The sequence below is a fragment of the Euprymna scolopes genome, chromosome 4, assembly GCF_053919585.1.
Source record: "Euprymna scolopes isolate OS-2025 chromosome 4, ASM5391958v1, whole genome shotgun sequence".
NCBI lineage: Eukaryota > Metazoa > Mollusca > Cephalopoda > Sepiida > Sepiolidae > Euprymna > Euprymna scolopes.
In genome coordinates, this window is record NC_136485.1 from 14,721,895 (window position 1) to 14,742,703 (window position 20,809).

The following is a 20,809-nucleotide window of genomic DNA, read 5'->3' on the forward strand; positions in this document are numbered from 1 at the left end:
AAAAGGAGGATTGTGACGTAAACCAGCGTGTAAAACCTTAGCGCAAGTTTGCTTCATTGTGATGTATTTCCACAAAGATTATTATCCAGAAAGTAAAAAAGATGTGGTAATAGGATGGCGCAAGGTCATGTGAATAAGGTGGATGGCACAGAGGCTTTTCACCCAAGCTAATGTATGGTATCCTTGACTAATAGCACGACATATAGCCTGGAGTTATCGTGGAGGAACTTTTGCGATTCATCAGTGTTGGCACCTTCTGGTGCAGTGCCTGTTACAGATGTTTTAATTGCTGCGAGTATCGGTCTCCATTGATCATTTCGCCTGTTAGTAGCAGTTCATAATTGACCACTTGACAACCTGTCCACCAGATACAAAACATCTTTTGTGGGTACATGAGCGATCTTGTGGTGTGAGGGATAGCATCCTCAGGACACAACAAATGTCTGGAACGCTTTGGAGTTTCGTACACAATTCACTTTTCATCACTGGTAAGCACGGTTGAATAATGATGCTGTACAGTGTCGAGAAAGCAAACAACACCGAATGAGATCTCTAGACACTCTTTCTCGTTCTCACAGCTGTTCGGCTTATAACTAACTAGCCTGGGTGCCCGGCGTTGCCTGGGTGTTTATAGGTGTGTATTGAGCAAACAAAAAAAGTGGTAGTCACCAGGCAGGCTCGAACCTGTGGAACGAAGGTGAAAAGAAAGTGGAAGAAAATCTGACTTCTTACCCCTACTCCATCACGCGGCCAGAAGTTCGGAACGTTAAAATTAGACAGTCAATCAAACCGATACGATGACTTGCAAAAATGGCTCGCAAAAACTCGTCCTCTCCTTGTAGAAAACTGCTCAGTTGAGGGTGAAGGAATTAGTGTTTTGGGCAATTTTTTTAATATTTGTCGTCCGAGACGCCGAGCTTCAAAATGGTACCGATCCCGTGAAAATCTGTCGCCTCTGTAAAAAGTTTTAGGCAGACATACAAACATGAATACCTACATACATACATTTAAACAGACAGGTTAGGTCGATATTATAGACTAGCGTGGGTAACCGACGTTGCCCGGGTGTTTGGAGGTGTGTGTTGAGTAAAACAATAAATGGTAATAAGCAGGCGGGCTCGAACCCGTACCGCGAAGAACGTGAAAAAACAAACGTCCATCGCCAAACCGGAAGTGGCGAAGGTTTAATATAAGGCTAGTCAATCGAAAAGAGGGGATAACTTTTGAAAATATCGACGAAAAAAGCGGCCCCTCCCTGTAGAAAAGTGTCCAATTGAGGGTGAAGGAATTAATGTTTTTAGCCAATTTTTCGAGATTTGTCGTCCGAAAGGTCGAGCTTCAAAACGATACCGATCTCGTGAAAATCCATCGCCTTTGTCGAAAGTTTTAGGCATACATACAAGTATACATACATTTAAACATGCAGGTGAGATTTATATGTAAAAGAAGGGCTAGATGGGCATGATGATGCGCGTGTTCCTACTTCCGGTGGTCAGAATTCGATAACAATCGCTATACGCATTCCGTATATATTTCAACTTTATTCAATGGCTAATCAAAAAACGGACAGGACTTTTTAGTTCCCTAATATTTTAGTATTCTATTGGAAGTTCTTCAAAAATGTCACTATATTTTGAGTTCACTGTTTACATTAATCTGAATTAAAATATTTATAAAAGTAATTTTTAGTCTTAGCTACAACTCATAGCATTCAACCCAAATACTCAAAAATTGTGAACCATATTTTTTAAGCTACGGTCAGCTTGTTATCGATTTTACACTTAAGAAAATATGCATAGGAAACATATCGCACAAAAGAGATGGAAATCGCAGCCAAACAGTATTATAAAAATGTTTTATTTATTTATTATTTATTCATTATCTATTTATTTGTTGCAATAAAAATACCGAAAGAAATAACGAGGAAGAATCCGAAGAATAGGTTTGATGACGTCTCTGGAAAACAGGAAGGCTGGAAGAAAAGACAGATATACCTGGAAGTAGAGGTCGAAAAGATAAGAATGGCGTATCCGGGAGAAGGAATGACGTCAATTGTAAGCTGAAGGTTCGAATTCTGTATCTAAAAGCAGGAAGGAATAATCTACAACATAGACATCAGGAAGGCTGAACTAATGCCAATAAGAGACCGGGGCAGAAGCGTTCGTGTAACTTTGCGAGAGGCTATGTCCGTCAGTCTGTTAGCTATTTTAAATGTTATGATTTATCGCTAAACGTGCAGATTCAATGGCTGTATCATAAAAATACCTTCTCTTTTTCGTTTTTCTTTTTTCAATTAATAAAAGGATTTGCTTTTATATTTTTCTCTCCGTAATCGATTTTTGCATTTTTTTTTTTTGTCATTTTTTTTTCTTTTTGAGTGATTATATGATTGCATACCTTCTACTCTTAACATTGTATGGCTAAACGTGTGCTTTTGTTTGAGGGCTGAGTGGTTGAGATGATAGGTATTAGTATTGGAAACACACACACACACACACACACATATATATATATATATATATATATATATATATATATATATATATATATATAAACATTAGCTAAATTACACGTCTACATCGGGTAATGAATTGAAAGGATAATCTAAAAGAATTCACTCCATATATCTTTATATCTTTAATATTGCATACTACTAGACTTTTGTTTCGTTAAAAACATGAAAAGTTATAGCCCGTTGACTGAGAATGAGTTCTTTATGCCAAATTAATGGTATGAAATTTTATCTTTTGTATTGAATACTAATCCCCATTAATCCCTAACTCTATATCAAACGGATACCATATTTCGGTATATCTTATCAAAACAAAAGTACATACAAAATTTCAACCAAATCGGCGAATAGTTTCCGAGAAAATGTCTAGAGTAAATGTGGAATTGTGGTGATAAATCATTATTAATACCTATTTATCTTTAATTTTGCATCGGACGAATACCACCTTATTATAACAATGCGCTGCTGCACCTTATTATAACAAATGCATATACAAAATTTCAGTTAGATCGCCCAATAGTTTCCGATAAAAATCAGAATGGGCATACATGCATACAGACTAAGAGAATTATAATATAAAATACTACTAACGATTATAGCATTGTTTCTCCTGTGCCTTGAAAAAAAACTTTGCACACAACCCAAGAGGAATTTAATGAAGCCAGTATCAAAATGTAGAAAGATATTAAAAGATGCGATTGTTTGGGCTCCATTATGGCTGCATAAAATAATGAAGTTACTCAAAAGTTTTGTCGGCTTTCAACAAGATGTTCTATATTTTTCTTAACAGTATTCAAGAATGAATCACGTTAACGACCGAAATGCTCGTACAAGTCTTAACCTTTCCGAACAGATTTCGAACCTAGACACCCAGTATATGTGTTTCGTACAGGTGTATAACTGTAAATGAATGTATAAAGACACCCAACGTATGTAGTGCAATGTATGTATAAAAGACAGCTCTGCATCTTTGTGTTGTAATGTTGATTCCTGGGTAACGCCAGGTTATTGCTAAATTATTGTTATGATTGTGTTTCGTAGTCTAAGTGGAATGTTAGCTTAAATAATCGTTTCCTTGTTTTAATTCTAAAATTCTATCTCATAGATAGTATTTTTTTATATAGAGTGATGTGATCCTTGGTTGATTAATTGTGTCTAACTGTGTCGGATATATACTCGAGAGTAAAAACAATGAAAAGAACATGATGTTATCACAGCCCTAGTTATAAACAGATGAATTTTAGCTAACAAATTAGGAATTTCTAGATAAACATCGTAGATTATGTAAAATATCAGGTGATAAGCTTAATGCTACGAGTATTAAGGACGCCATGAAAGGAAGATATATTTTGATACACACGTACAGCTTAGCAGACCGGTCGTAATGGTTCTGACAACGTGCAGCTTTCGATGGGGAAACACTTCTGGAAATAAAAGTTGCTGGAAATGCAATCCGATACTTGTCGGTTCCTTGAGATAGAATCTGCATTGCAGCTTTCCGACAACCCAAGACCAAAGATGAACAAGGTCTGCTTCCTCGATTGCCTAGATGTTAACCCTCAGAGAATTGTTATCTGCCTCTTTTTGTTGTAAAGTCTATTGTAAATGTTGTATCTCCGTTGTTAAACTGCATTTGTTAATATATCGACACATACAAACACGAGAATACTAGACGATCATAGAAACATTGTCATAAATGTTATAAACGCATCAATTCGATGAATCGTATATGCGACATAGTCACGTAGACACACCGGTTCCCTTCAGATCACCGAAGTTAAGAAACGTTGAGCCTGGTCATTACTAAAATGGGTGACCAATTTGGCAATTCCAGACGCTGTACGAAGGAGGACGTTGACACCTCCCTAAAAGATTTGCAAAAATCTAACGTCATCATCTCCCTTAACAGGGATATACATGCGACTGGGGATCGCTTGTGAATTTCATACACCCATGGAGGAATCCGGTTAAACGCGATTAGGGTGAGTGCCGTTTCGCACACACATACAATTCGATAAACAATAGAAAAACTAGAGACGACCACGAAATAGAAATCACTAGACGAACACAGGCGTCACACAGAAATATACACGTAAACAAATGAGCGTTTAAATATACAAGTAAATATTATATACACCCTCTCATATAAACCCCAGTACGAACATACATCGATTTCGTTCATGACAATATATCATATTAGTTGTGTTTTCTGTCGACTAATTTTATTCAAACAGTATTAAAAGAAACATGAGTTACACAGAAAAACACGTCAATAAGAAAACGTTTGTGTTTTATTGCTGTTTGAGTGAAAACGGACCACTATTTTACTTAGGAGTCACGACTTATCAAGGCCCGAAGATTACTCGAGGATAAGGGTTAATGAATGTAAGGTGGTAGCGTAGTAATCGTTAATAGACTGGTAGAATTTGATTATTTATGAGGACGGCTCAACAAGAACTTTGTTTACATTGGATTTGAAGGCTACCATGTTGTATTCAGTCGGGAAGCAGGCCAGCGGAACAGTGTTCCACAGGCGGGCAGTTCTAGGATAGATGCTTTGCTCATGGAATCTGCGTTTAGATTTAAGCAGATAGAGAGTGTAGGAAATCATATATAGTGGTTGTAGTTAGTCGAGTGAAAATAACGATAGAGCAAAGACAGACTTGCAACGTTTCTTCTGTGTGAAAAGGGTTGCAAGGAAAAGAAAAGGGCATCACTTACTAGATTTCGAAGCCGGGTTTGAACTCTAGCAAGTCAATATAATCGCTCACCCGTTGAATGAATGACTTTGAAGGTCGTGGGCATTCCAGATGTATACTATTTTATCATATCTCCTCGATTTTATTTCCTTTTGTTGAATTATTTCATTCATAGATAATTATAAACCGTAGATCATTATAAACCGTAGATAATTATAAACCGTAGATCATTATAAACCGTAGATCATTATAAACCGTAAATAATTATAAACAGTAGATAATTATAAACCGTTTATTTAATGACGATATTAAGCAAACGCGTGTGTTAACTAAAAAAAAGCTTTATATACTACAATCAATAAGGGTATAATTAAATTTTATTGTTTCCGTGCGCACATATATATAGTATATTTTTATTTATACAAATATCATCATCTACATATGTATGTATATATGCTTCAGGTGTGAGTTTATTTAAATTGATATTTTTAGAGTTAACTATGTTTTATTACTATGCGAAAACAATAAATATTTCATACCAAACGACGAGCGATAAATTTCGATTGCTAAAATTTCAATTCTTTGTGAGATTTGAGAATAAGCCTGTACATGTCTTGTAGAAAAATATGTGCTGCCGCTCCTCGCTTGAGATTTTGACGACTGTAATTTCTTCTAAAAAGTGCAAGAACAGTGCTAACGATTAATATAAATGTAACTAAATTGGCGAATGCAAAAAGATCGTATGAATAGGTCACCAGTTAGTAAATGCTAACTTAACTGTAATTTGTGAATGAAAGCGAGGAGACATGAGTTAATAAACAAAACATATCAGAAATTTTACAAAGTTGTAAAATATACTTTGAAAGACCAAAGTTTTTAAAGAAGTGTTAAAGTTCTCGAAATAGACAAGAGTGATAGAAAGTTTATTTCAAAGTCCTGTTGTGTGAGAGAGAGAGAGAGAGAGAGAGAGAGAGAGAGAGAGAGAGAGAGAGAGAGAGAGATTTCCTTCTGAATGTCTGAGTTCACCCGAGAGATATCAGCAGGCTTAAAAGAATTTCAGCGTGGAGCAGTCCAGTTGATATGTCTATGATGGGCGTTGTTGATGCTAAGAATCGAGGCACGTCGCAGGTGTTACCCAGAAGAACTTTGATTTTTTTTTTGTTTGTTTTTTAATGTTATTGTTTTATAGTCTTGGTTAATTTGACACAGAATTGTAAGTTTTTGGATTTAATACGATTTTCATAGGTTGAAAATGTTTGGAGTAAACGCGTTCCTATGAAAGCTAAATTGCTTTGGGATGTAACGAGGCCAGCGAATCCCAACGAAACGGATAAAGAAAGGGAGCAGCTATTCGATCCATTTGCTTTTAAGCGTTTGTCCGAATCACATTTCGATGTAAAACTTCGACGTCCCACTGTCGTGCGAGAAGTGAAAAAAGACGAATGAACAAAGTAAGAAAATGGATAGCTTATATCAACTTGTTAACTTTCTTATGCCCGTTCGTCTCGCACATTCATCTCTAATCAACCATAAATATACACTAAAGCCCGTTCCAGGGATACCATTTAACTTATAGCCATCTCAATAAAGGAAGAGCAACAATCAAAATATTGTTACAACGAGTGTATATCTGTAAATTCATGTACAAAAGACACCTTTACGTGCTTTTGGTGCGTGCGAGTGTATAACCGTGTTTATCAATAAATCAAATTTTGTCTACTAAGTAATCGTACTTTATTTTACAACGGACGTGTGACGTGTGCCGGAGATATGAGGGAGTTGCGGTGACATACTGATTTGTAGCATGCATCTCTCATCGTGTTTCTAACCTCCGTGACTGACTGTTTCCAAAACCATTTGTTTTTATTACGATTGCATAACTGAATCTATTGTTTAGCATTGACATTTCACGCATTAATTTCTAAATTAATTAATTTCACGCATTAATTTTAAATAAATTTCGTACATTAATTTCTAAATTAATTAATTTCGCACATTAATTTCTAAATTAATTAATTTTACACATTAATTTCTAAATTAATAAATTTCACACATTAATTTATAAATTAATAAATTTCACACATTAATTTCTAAATTAATCAATTTCGCACATTAATTTTTAAATTAATTTCATACATTAATTTCTAAATTTATTAATTTCTACTACTAAAGATGGCATTATACTTGTAGCCATTTTGATAAACTTAGAGCAACAAAGTATGCAATATTATTTTATTATCAACATTTTTCATCTTCATAAAATCATTTTTAATAATATTAGCATTGTTAATCTTTTTTTCTAACTTATTTTAATACCTAATCCTCGTGACTTCTGACATCTGTGATTGACTGTTTCCGAAATGGTTTGTGTTTATTACGATTTTATAAGTGAATCTATTGTTCTTTTGTTTTGCATTGACGTTTCGCTTTTGCGTCAGAGGTCAAAATCTGGGCTGTTTTTTATTTTTTTAATTCGTTCTTTTTTTTTTGTCATCCGGCATCGCTTGTGAGTTTTGTTACTTTAGTTCTCATTCTTGTTTATTCCGGTGTTGCGTGTCCCCATTATTTAACAGTATGCCATATTATTTTATTATTTGCATGTTTTATCTTCATAAATTAATGTCTAATAATATTGACATCGTTCGCCTTATTTTTAACTTATTTTAATACTTATATTATATTTTATGGATGAATCAAATAGGATAATAATAATAAAAACAGATAGTTTCGTTTATTAAAATATTGACACTAAAGTTATAGTAAATGAAAAACTCAACGTCGCTTTTTGTTAACTAATTTTCATCGTCTTAATTTTTTCTGATTAGAAGATAATGTTTTGATAATAAAGCATCATCTTTATACAATGATACCGGCAAGTTTTCATAAATTAAATTACACGAAAAAAATATCCATTTAGTCCACTTGAAAAACACAACAAAAACGTGGGCAGATTTATTTACTGTCTCAACTGTAAATCTATTATATACATACCAATTGTGTGTATGTGTGTATGTTCATATAAAAGTCTAAACCTACACGAGAAATATCCACAAAGTTGGTATAGTCTTCATCAGCACTGTCCTGGGTGAATAATATCAACATTATAGAAAAAACAGGTAAAACAAAAGCACCATGTGAAGGTGTTGCTATTGACACAGTGGCGTAGCATCAGTTTTTGCCGTCCGGGGCGGTCCTAAAATTTGTCCCCCACCGCTGGCATATAATTAGATGTTTTGACCCCCCACCCGCTGGCATGTAATTACCTGTTTTGCCCGCCAGTGGCATATAATTACATGTTTTATTCATGTTTGTGGGAATGTCGCTATCGGTTAATTCCATGGTGCGTTTCACCCATTAGGAAGCATAGAACGGAAAGGCACGTTAAAATTCCATTCCCGGTTTTTTAAGCAACTACGAAGTACAGAAAACCGAAACCGGCATTCCTTCGTAAGTGTCTCTTGTAAACGATCCTGCAACGGTGTAAGTGGTGGCGGGGAAGAAGGAACTAATTAGAGAGAAAAGATTTTACTATTTCCATTGACTTCAACTGATTTTGACAGTGAACTATCAGCAGAAAAAATATAGAAATCTACGATTATCGAGGAAGTGGTGAGGTAATATGCCTATAACACACCTCAGATATTGTGCTGAAGTTTGTGCTTATTACATTTGCATGAAATGTCTTGATTTTTAATCCTATTAAGGTCAAAATCATAAGGGAAAATAAGTTCATTTTATATATATAGGGATTTGCCATAAATTAAATTTAAACGAAAAAATATTTGAGTCTGTTCATTAAATAAACTGGAAAAACACAACAAAAATGTGTTTAGATTTATTTACTGTTATAAACAGTAAATCTATTATATACATACCAGTTGTGTGTATGCATGTCTATATAAAAGTCAACACCTACAAGACTAATACCCACAAAGTTTATTTACTCTCAATCAGATTTGTCTTGGATGAATGATATCTATGATTAGAAAAAATGTATTCATTGTCCGGGAGTTAACTGGACTAGCTTTCGTTAGGGTGATCGATTTTTCAGTGTTATTATGTACTAGTTTAAAGAAAAATGTTGAGTAATTCCGAGAGGGAATTGAAGTGAGAGATGAGAAAAAGAAGAGGCGGAAAAGAGGAAGATAGACATAAATAAAGATGGATCCCAGAAGATGTCAGGTAATACTGTTAGTCATTAATAATCCTCATAGTACAATAACTTTCTTTTCTTTTTTTAATTTGAGTAAATCCATTTTTCATTTAGATTTAAAGTAATGGAAAAATGGAAACGGCATAACCCTATGTGGGTTTAACCGGCTTCCTTCAAAAGAGGAAGTTCTATGGGAATATTTAATTGACAATCTCTCCCCAGTCGCGTGTATATCCCTGTTAGGGGAGATGATGACGTTGGGATTTTGCAACTCTTGCAGGGAGCTGTCGACGTTCTCCTACATACAGTGCCTAAAAATTCCTAAACTGGTCACCCATCAGGTACTGACGAGGCTCAACATTACTTAACTTTGGTAATCTAACGAAAACTGGTGTGTCAACGTGATTATGCTGTACAATTTAAAGTAAGCTTATATATATATATATATATATATATATATATATATATATATATATATATATATATATATGTGTGTGTGTGTATATATAAATATATATATGTATATATATACATAAAATATATTTTAGTCATCGACATACAGACCTGTTTCGTTGTTTCACAACTCATCAGTGCCGCTAGACTAACACCTCTCCCAAGCCGAGGATCGAACCTAGAACCGTCGTGATGACAGTCGGCAGTCCTACCCCCTGACTACGGAATCGGTGGCCGAAATTAAACTGTCCGAATGCGTATTTAAATAAACATCCGTCCGCTACTCGTAGAGGGCTCAAACGTTTTGTTTGTAAACAAATTGCGAGCTTCGCATTATTTCAGCTAAATTAAGTAGCGAGTAAGATAATTTACGAGAGTGCTCTACCGAAGAGGGGAGCTTTATAAAATATATTTTAGTCATCGACATACAGACCTGTTTCGTTGTTTCACAACTCATCAGTGCCGCTAGACTAACACCTCTCCCAAGCCGAGGATCGAACCTAGAACCGTCGTGATGACAGTCGGCAGTCCTACCCCCTGACTACGGAATCGGTGGCCGAAATTAAACTGTCCGAATGCGTATTTAAATAAACATCCGTCCGCTACTCGTAGAGGGCTCAAACGTTTTGTTTGTAAACAAATTGCGAGCTTCGCATTATTTCAGCTAAATTAAGTAGCGAGTAAGATAATTTACGAGAGTGCTCTACCGAAGAGGGGAGCTTTTATATATATACATATACATACAAGACTACCCGTGACCCGTTGGGTTAATATGTACTATTAATTATGGAATTCATGTATGAGCGTGACACTTGTGACGTAAAGAAAATAGTTTTTTTTTTACATAACTGAAACATTTCTATGAAAGTATATTAAAATGAAAAATCACGGACGAATCACTCAAACATGAACAAAAAATCCTCCCTATTCGTGTAAAGTTACCTATTTTTCCGAATAATCGCTCAAAAATCGAAAATTAAACATGATTTTCCTACGAATCGAATGCCGACGAAAGTCATTTAGCACGAAAAACGCACATGAATCTACCGATGAGAAATATATGCATGAAAACCCCTTATTGGAATCCCCAACCAAGTTATAGAAACATAAAATCTTTTAAAAAAATTAATAAAACTTGAAGCAAAAAAATAAAACCGAAATAAATAAAATAAAATAAAACTAATATTGAAACAGATTAGCAAATGTGTCAACAAATTCACCGTTCTCACACAACTATTCTTATCTAGAAATGCAAACAAAAAATAAAAAAAGAAGTAAGGAAGGAAAAGGGACGGATAGAGTAGTAGTAGTAGTAGTAGTAGTAGTAGTAGTAGTAGTAGTAGTAGTAGCAGCAGCAGCAGCAGCCTTGACTTTACTACAATTGTTCTTATGTTTGTCAACGGTTTAAAGTTGTTTAGTTGTAAGAAAATAGTGACAGTATAGTTGTAATAAAGAATAGTTGCAAAACACCCCCACTCTTCCAATGTTAAATAATAATTTCGAAATAATAACGTTAATATTTCAGTGCGCAGGTCAAAATCTGCAAAAGAAGCGATTTGTGTTTATTTGCTTACGTTTTTATGGGTTAATGTTTATGTGCACATGCGCAACCGCATGTGGTAAACCGGAAAGTGGGTTACATCACTCGTTACAAGGTCATTTGAGTTTTATAATTATATATATATATATATTTAATACAATTGTTAAATTTGAATATAATATTGAAGTTTAGTCATTAATTTAGTAAGTAAATTTAACAAATAACAATCAATAGTAACGTGAAAATGTGTATACTTATATGTAAATGCTAATTCAACAGAAACGAACATTTATTACGTAAGACAATTAACAAAATCTCTGTATCAAGTTATTGCAGATACAATATGGTTCCCTTCAAATCTAATGACAACAGACATCAGTCATAAACCGTCCTAATTTTGTTCATTGCATTAATCATTATGTCATATTCGACATCATATGAACCCATCTAATTAACCCATATTCTCAAATTGTTTCGAGTCAAATTGTTTTCTATTAGTAGTAATAGCAGTAATAATAGAAATAGTAGTAGTTTAGAGTGATTAAGGCTGTAGTTAGGAATAGTTTCTGTGCTGTTTGAAGTAATTTTTACATTCTTTTCTAGAAAATGAAAATAGTTGTTCATAGATATATTCTTATAAACCATTTTAATCAAATAATTTAATTTTTATAGGAATACGTCAGCACATATAAAGGCCAAAATGCTTCTGATGATTATTGTGCTATGATATTGTCAATTGGATAACAAATAATATGAATTCAAAATAAGTAGATGTAGACTTATTTTTATCAAAAAAAAAGCGACAAATATAAAGAGTACGAAGCTTCATTGTTAATGGTATTAATTTGCGCTAATATTTGAAAAACGATCAATAACTTTTATGAAATTTTAATGCTTGTAATAAACAAAATGATTAATTTTTAAAAAAAAGCAAAAACTGTTGATTTATTCAACTCATTCGGAGAATAGAAGAGAGATGCTGTTTCTTCCTTTCCCTCGTATTTTATTGGAAAATTAATTAAATGTAATAATTTTCAGATATTCATGTATATATTTTCGATAATATATATATATATATATAAACACCTATGTAATGATATAAAAGTATGTATATATATAAATATATAAAAAACACTATATATAACACACTTTACTCATATATATAAACATACATAAACTCATATATATATATATAAAACTCATATATATATATATATATATATATATATATATACTATATGTATTATATAATGTTATAAAAGTGTCTATTAAAAAATTCATTTTGGAAAATTATATTGGAAAATTAATTAAATGTAATAATTTTCAGATATTTATGCATATATTCTCAATAATATTAATATATATATGCATATATAAACACATATATAATGATATAAAAGTATATATATATATATATAACTATATATGAACACACATATATAATGAAATACACTTATAAATATACATAAAAAACATATGATGTAATGCACTTCAAATGATTACAGATATATAAATTACTGTTAATCCTATTAAATACTTATGTAATATATATTCTTATGAAGTATATCGATGAATACATAAGAATAGTTAATAATCGAATTATTAGATGATAACTTGGATTTGACATTTATTGAATTTAACTATTTTCAGTTATATTCATGCGCATATTCTCAAAAATACACACGCACGAACACACGCACACATATATAATTCATGAAAAAATAAAGAAATGTAAATATAGATAAATGTATTCGTCATTTCAATAATAAAGTGTTCAGTAAATTTTGTGTGCATTCTTCCATATTTTCCAGCCCAAAACAATGAAGCACACAAAATTTACTAAACAACTCAAAACAAATTTCCTAATGAATCTCAATAAGGATCACCCACCTAACTTTCTACAAAATGCTAGCTTTATTTTGGTGTCTTAAATTCCCCCTCCCCTTTTTTATCAATGATTATTCTCAATTGTATATAAAATGAATATCGTTTCGGAAACGATCGTACACTCAAGTTTATTTTGTTTGTTTTTCCTGCTGAAACTGATTCATAATTTATAATTATTAATCTTTATAATCAATATTAATATTGCTCTAGGAGAAATATACCCATTGAGCTTATTATATATCCACAGTATTATGAGCAAGATTATTTTAAAATATTGACACACTAAAATAAACTTTGCTCTTTAGACTTCATGTTTAATATCCTCTATAAAATTAGAGAAGGTCCTTGATTAGAATTTTGGTTGTTAAAAGAAGTGTGGTTTGATATTCTTTTCTTTATTAATGCTGAAGTAGCGCCGATATATGTATGTACTTTATTAACAGCTCGACACTTCATTAACAGCTCGAGGTCTGAAATAATTATTAATCTGCTGATTTGTATTGGAAAAATAGTTTAAGTTTTGTTCATTGTGATGAACAAAGGGCGGGACAATGATTGTAGGAGGACTGTTTCAGAGGGGATCATGAATGTTGTTTATGTTAGGATAGTTGTTAGGTGAAATATTATGATTATTATTATTATTATTATTATTATTATTATTATTATTATTATTATTATTATTATTTTTATTATTATTGGTAGTTGTATGATTGTAAATAGAGGGGCTGCTTGAATGGTTTGTTGGAGTAGTAATTATATCAAATGGAGTGGGAAGAGGGATAACTTGATGACAAAATATTAGTGTATGTTATATATATACATATATATATATGTATGTATGTATATATATGTATATGTATATATATATATATATATATATATATATATATATATATATATATATATATATATATATATATATTGAAGATTGTTGCGGAAGCTGCGAGAATATGTTGTGTGACTGTTAATAAAGCTCAAAATATCACCAGCAGAGCGATTCACTTCGTTAAACAAGGAAATAATTCCAAATCATTATGTAGAAATAGGCAGATATCGTCATTGTTTGACGCCTGCACGGACTGGCGCGTTGCATTCCACTTAGAACGCCGGCTCGTATTTCCAACTGAAATAACGTTAACGTTAACGAATCATTTGGTCCTTTAATTAGAAAAAAGATCATATTGTTGAATTCACGGTTCCATTTGAAGAAAATTTTGACTGGACACAGGAAGTTGGAAAGATATCAAGATCTGCAAGAAAAATGTATCAGAAATGGTTGAAAAATCATTGTATTTCCTATATAAGTTGGATGCCAAGGTTTTATTGTAAACTCAACCTCTACGTTCTTTAATAATCTTGGTCTTTCTCCGTCAGACAAGAAACAATACACAAAGAAAATATAACACAAGGCTCTAACTGCATCATCGTGGATCTGGCAATCCCACAGATTGATAACAATCTAACAAAGTCTGATGGTATCGTGAGATACTGCTGGGGCGCTCTAGACTGGACTAGTGGCAATGATGCTTTGGCCCCGAAACCATGCCTGAATCCAGAGTCATCAGCTGATGAAGGCTTTGTTGGAAGCTGTAAAAGTAACAGTTATTGTATAAACATTTTTTCATTTATATATTATATATATATATATATATATATATATATATATATATATATATATATATATATATATATTAGATCATTTAACCACATTGGTCACAATTAATAGAAGAGATTTGAAATTGCAATGTTGATGCGCACGCTAAATCGTGGCAGAGCAACATCATAGTGGTCTTCACCTTTATTAACAACAAATCAAAAAATGTATGAAATTCCCATGAACAAATTTTCTTTCCAAAAATATTCCATTTATGAAACACATTGCTACAGGTATGTTTCCCTGCAGACTACACCACGGCGACCTTTAAACTCATTAGCAACACATCAACTTTTTTAAAAACCATCCTTCTGTGTAGTAAAATATTGTTCATTACATTCGTCATTTTTAACCTGAATTGAATTTGAAGGCCGTAGTCCGTATGTAAGTATACCTGTAGTAATATGTTTTATAGATGGGATGTCTTTGGAAAGAAACTTTGTTCATGGAAATTTTGTTTGGTTTTAGTCATACAGTAGAAGGAAGAGGAGACCTTTGTAATAATAGTAGCATAACGCGTACTTTTAATGAGTGTGTGTTTTACAGAGCTAGAGATTCGAGGTTCAAACATCTCCCATGGGAATAAGGATAGAGCAGGGAAAGAGTAGCAGCGGCTATGGACATTGTTTATAGCTTCTGTAAATGAAATCACTTATAATGCAGGTGCAAATGAACGAGAAAACAGTTTGATAGTTATCTTTCATTAGCATGCAAATGCGTATGCACACAAACCAAGAAACAGTTGAAGATCAAGTGACGCATGTGTGAAGATGGAAACGAAGAAGAAGAAGAAGAAGAAGAAGAAGAAGAAGAAGAGGAAGAAGAAGAACAACAGCAACAACAAGAAAAACAAAAAGAAAAAAGGGAAAAAATAGTTTAAAGTGTATGTACGACGAAACATAGTTAAAGATCAAGTGATGCATGTGTGAAGATGGAAACGAAGAAGAAGAAGAAGAAGAAGAACAACAACAACAACAACAACAACATCAACAAGAAAAACAAAAAGAAAAAAGGGAACAAAGAGGAGGTAGAAAAAATAGTTTAAAGTGTATGTACGACGAAACATAGTTAAAGATCAAGTGATGCCTGTGTGAATATGGAACAAGAAAAAGAAAAAATAAGGGGTAGAGGAAGAAGGAGAAAAAGGAAGACAAAGAAGAAAAAAGAAGAGAAGAAGAAGAGGAAAGAGAGACGAGGAGGAGGAGGAAGAAGAAGAAGAAGAAGAAGAAGAAGAAGAAGAAGAAGAAGAAGAAGAAGAAGAAGAAGAAGAAGAAGAAGAGAAAAGTGGAGTAAGAATAAGAAAGAGAAGAAAAGGAAGACGAAAGAAGAAAAATAAGCGATGGAAGAAAAAAGAAAATGAATTAGAAAAAGAAGAAGAAAGAGAAGAAGAAGAAGAAGAAGAAGAAGAAGAAGAAGAAGAAGATAAAGGGGAAGAGAAGGAATACAATGAAGCAAAAGAAGAACAAGAACGCGAAAGACAAAAGAAGAAGAAGGGAAAGAAATAGATAAACTTTTTCCTCCAGCCACAAAGCGGATAAAATGCATATTTATAATCTTACCCCGTTTTACCTTCAAAATCAAATAAAAAGAATGAAAGTATAAAAGAAAGAGAAGAAAAAGAAGAAAAGAGAAATTATAACAATAATAATGAATGACAGGAAAAACAACAAAAGAAGAAAAAAAGAAGAAGATAGAAAGAAATAGATTAATCTTTTCCTCCAGCCACAAAGTGGATAAAATATCACATTATCCCGTTTTCACCTTATCTCATTAGAGACCAATAAGAAAACATTTTTGAAAGATGCAATCATAAATATATCAGCTATGTTCATCATACCGATATCGATTGGTTCTTTCAATCTACCAGATCAGGTATTCAACTGCAACGAAACTGCAACAAAACCGACGCATTATATAAAACTAGTTTTAATACCCGTCCCAGGAAGGAGTCATAAGAATTGAATACATTTTGAAAAGTGATAGTAATCGCAAACCTTTAAAGCAATTAAAATCATATTGATATCGCGAAAACTGGGTGAAAATAAATATGAACGAAATACTTCTGAAAACCAAACGAAATTTATACAGAGAGTCTATTTTTAAAGAAGTCCCGATTGTAATCTATGGAACATATTACCACAATACTTCTTCTTTTCCTGTACGCCTGAAGAACTCTCTTCGTTTCCCTGCTTTTCAGCTGACTACAATATGGTCGTCTTCAAGTCAAATGCAAACAAGTTCTTGATGAGTCGCCCCCTTATGTAATCCAATTTACCCAATTTCCACTATTAACAATTACTACGATGCTGTCCTATTATCTACCGTACACTCATTAACCCTCATCCTCGAGTCGCCTCCGGGCCTTGGTAAGTGATGATATTTTGTAAAAAAAACATGATTGTCTTTAATTGAATCGCACATAAATACTAATCATAAACAGTCCTCTTAAATAATGAAATTTTAATTTTCTTATTCATCAGTTTCAATTGTCAAATAGTACAGGGTGGAACAATAAAGAGAGCCAGTGAGAAAAGGGTACAAAGTTGTAGCACTTCTTGTAAAGCCAAGCCTGGGTCTCTTCGGACTTATGGGCTGGCGATGAGTCCTGCTGCCACAGCCAGGGTCTGCCAACGGCCACCTCATTGCACTAGAGGATCACCACACATTTCAGCACAGCCAGGGTCTGCCAACGGCCACCTCATTGCACTAGAGGATCACCACACTTTTCAGCACAGCCAGGTACATTTAGGTATTTACTTTCAAGCCGATTTCAAAGATGTTGGGTAGCATGTGTCCCTCACTTGAATCCACACCAAAAACCATAACTGTGGCGAGACACTTTGTTTTCATGACCCTGGGCATGTCCCTGTTATTTGTGGCAATCTAGCGATGCATTTTCGGGGTGCTAGCAATGGTCTTGTTGTCATAACTCTGATCAGTAGAGAGCATGAGTTGTACAGCGGCGCATCTCCGATCTCATTCGTTGAACATTGCGTCACTTTCAGACATGATATAGGGCTTCTATCGCTCTTGGGATTTGAGCACAACTGACCAACCACTAGATGGTCTGCAACAAAAATAAAACCGGTTTTCATCATACGGAAATGGAATCATGTCGTCTTTTCTAGGGTGACAGTATTATCGTTTCACACTTTATGATTCATCAATCCACTGATAATCTAACCACTTCATTAACTCTTATCATCAAGGGCTTTTTTTCTCTATTATAATTGATGCGTTATTTATTATTATTATTATTATTATTATTATTATTATTATTATTATTAATTTACCACATATTTTTTTCATGGAGTTCATGCTTTCATAAAACAATCTTAAATGAGCAGAATTTTTTCGAGTTTTAGAATCCATATCATTATATTTTTATGTGAGTTTAATTATTAATCAGGTATATGAAAATAAAATTGAAATTATAAAATTAATATTCCAAAACCATTTTTAACATTTTTAGATGATTCGTTTATAATTGTGATGAGATTTAGTTTTGTTCAAATTTGCCTTTTTCTTTTTTTTTTAATCCGCAAAGCCGTTTTATTTTTCTTACTTGTTTAAGCACGCGTGTAGGAGTGCCTGGCAGTGGTCTTCATTAAGAGAAGAACATTTCATTGAATCTGTTTTTATATTAGCGTCAGATTGGTTGGTGATTAGCAGATAAACGTTTCCAACAAAACGATTACGCGCTACATGTGAGCATATAATGGTGGTCATTTCTGTTCGACATTACTCCATATTTGTATCTAGTACTTGTTTGGTATTTACTACAACAAAGATATTGGTCGTTTTGTTTATGACGTTTTCACTCTGAAAGTCTGGTAGGGATCTGAATGTAAGAACTATAGAAAAACTCATTGAGACGAAAATTCAAGATGGATGACAAAGCTGCGTTTTTATTATTATTATTTATCTTTTTGCGGATATAGTTGTTGTTTCATGACGTTTTAGCCATGGTTGTTGCCGTCTCACCACGTTTTGGCCAACTAATTCTCTAGCCAGCTTTCGGTAGGATTGAAACCCTATCTTCAGACAATACTCAGCTGGAATCGTAGACTCAACGCCTCTATCTACTGCGCCACGGGCCCTGAAAGGCGATCAAGATTGGATGTTTTAGTTTTATAAATCCAAGCTTTTTTTTTTATTCTTATCTGGTCTTTCATCTTCAGGTCTGTACTGAATGGTATATTATTTAATTATTGGAATCCTTTGAGATGAGTAATTTGTATTTATTTATTTTTATTTTTTGACAGTAATTATTTATTATTTATGGGATTTATAAGACCAAAAAAATCCAACCTTGATCGCCCTTTGGGGTCCGTGGCGCAGTGGATGGAATTTCTACGGTTCCAGGTGAATATTGTCTGAAGATAGCGGTTTCAATTTTACCGAAAGCCGGCCAAAGTATTAGTTGGTCAAAACGTGGTGTCCACCCAACAGAAGCTAGAATTATCTAGGGTGTGTGGTAACACGGCCGCTGGGATAATTATGGTACATCAATCTTTAACTATGATAGAATTGGGTAAGGGATGTGAAGCCCAAAGGAAGGGTATAGGGTTACCCACGTATTATCAGGTTGAGGAACGGTATTTATTGAAAGCGCCCGAGGTAGAGTGGGCAAATGTCCAGTTGAATAATTTTACTAACCTCTGGGACTGTCGATCGTCGCCACGTACTTGATTCAGGTTACCCAAAGCTCTGAGGGGAGTAAAAAAAATAGATTTTAGAGAATTACAGACCCGACTAGGCGGTCTAGAGGATACGGAATCTAGGGATATATCCCAAAGAGCGGTAATTATGTTAGAGGGAATAAGCGCGCTAATACTGATATGTATGTTACTGGCATCAGTGGTGTGGTGTGTAAAAGGACGGATGAGGCTGAAAGGTAGCGAGAAGCACCTCGAGGCTGTTTGCGCTGATGACAAGGGTAATTCCGGTCCAAACCCTAACCCTGCTGTGCAGTGAAGAAACCCAGTTCCCGATATCCAACCAAGGGAAAGCAGCATACGTGTCGAGAACCCTCCAGAAGACGATATGCGAATACACTAAGAACGACTTTGAGTGTTCTTTTCTTTTCTTTTTCTTTTTTCTGTTTTATTGGAATTCTTGCATGGCGCTGGCCCATGGACTACCAAGGAAAATCCTGATCGTGACCGATTAAGGTGAGAGGGAGTAAATTAGTTCAATAAAAAGCGGGTACTAAGTCATCCAGAATATGCCTAGAGACCTTCCAGAATGAATTTCTAATTGAAAAGATTTGGAGTGACTTTGTGAATTGTTAATTGAAAATATTTTTTAATGACTTTTGTAAATTTTCAATTGAAAAAAGTTGAATAATTTTCGTGAATTAATGTTCTAATTAGAAAAAAATTGAGTGACTTTTATTCTAATTGAAAAAAAATTGAGTGATTTTGTGAATTTTTAATTGAAAAAAAATTGAGTGATTTTGTGAATTTTTAATTGAAAAAAAATTGAGTGACTTTGTGAATTTTTAATTGAAAAAGAAGTTGAGTGACTTTGTGAATTTTTAATTGAAAAAAAATTGAGTAAACTTTGTGAATTTTTCTTAATTGAAAAAAATGGAATAACTTTTGTAATTTTTTTAATTGAAAAAATGAATAACCTTTGTGAATTTTAATTAAAAAAAAATATTTAAGTAACCTTTACGAACTGCAAAAAAAGAAACTGAGTGACATTTATAAATTTTGATTGATCATTTTAACTTGTTAAAAGAAAAGGGGACCTTTCATAATGCATGAAAAAAGACTGACTTTTATAATGATTGTGAAAAAAATTCTGAGTGAGTAACTTTTCTAACTCCATTGGAAAAGAAATGTGTAACTATATGGTGGGTGATTTGAAAAACTCTGGTGACTTTTAATTTGTGGAAAAAAAATTC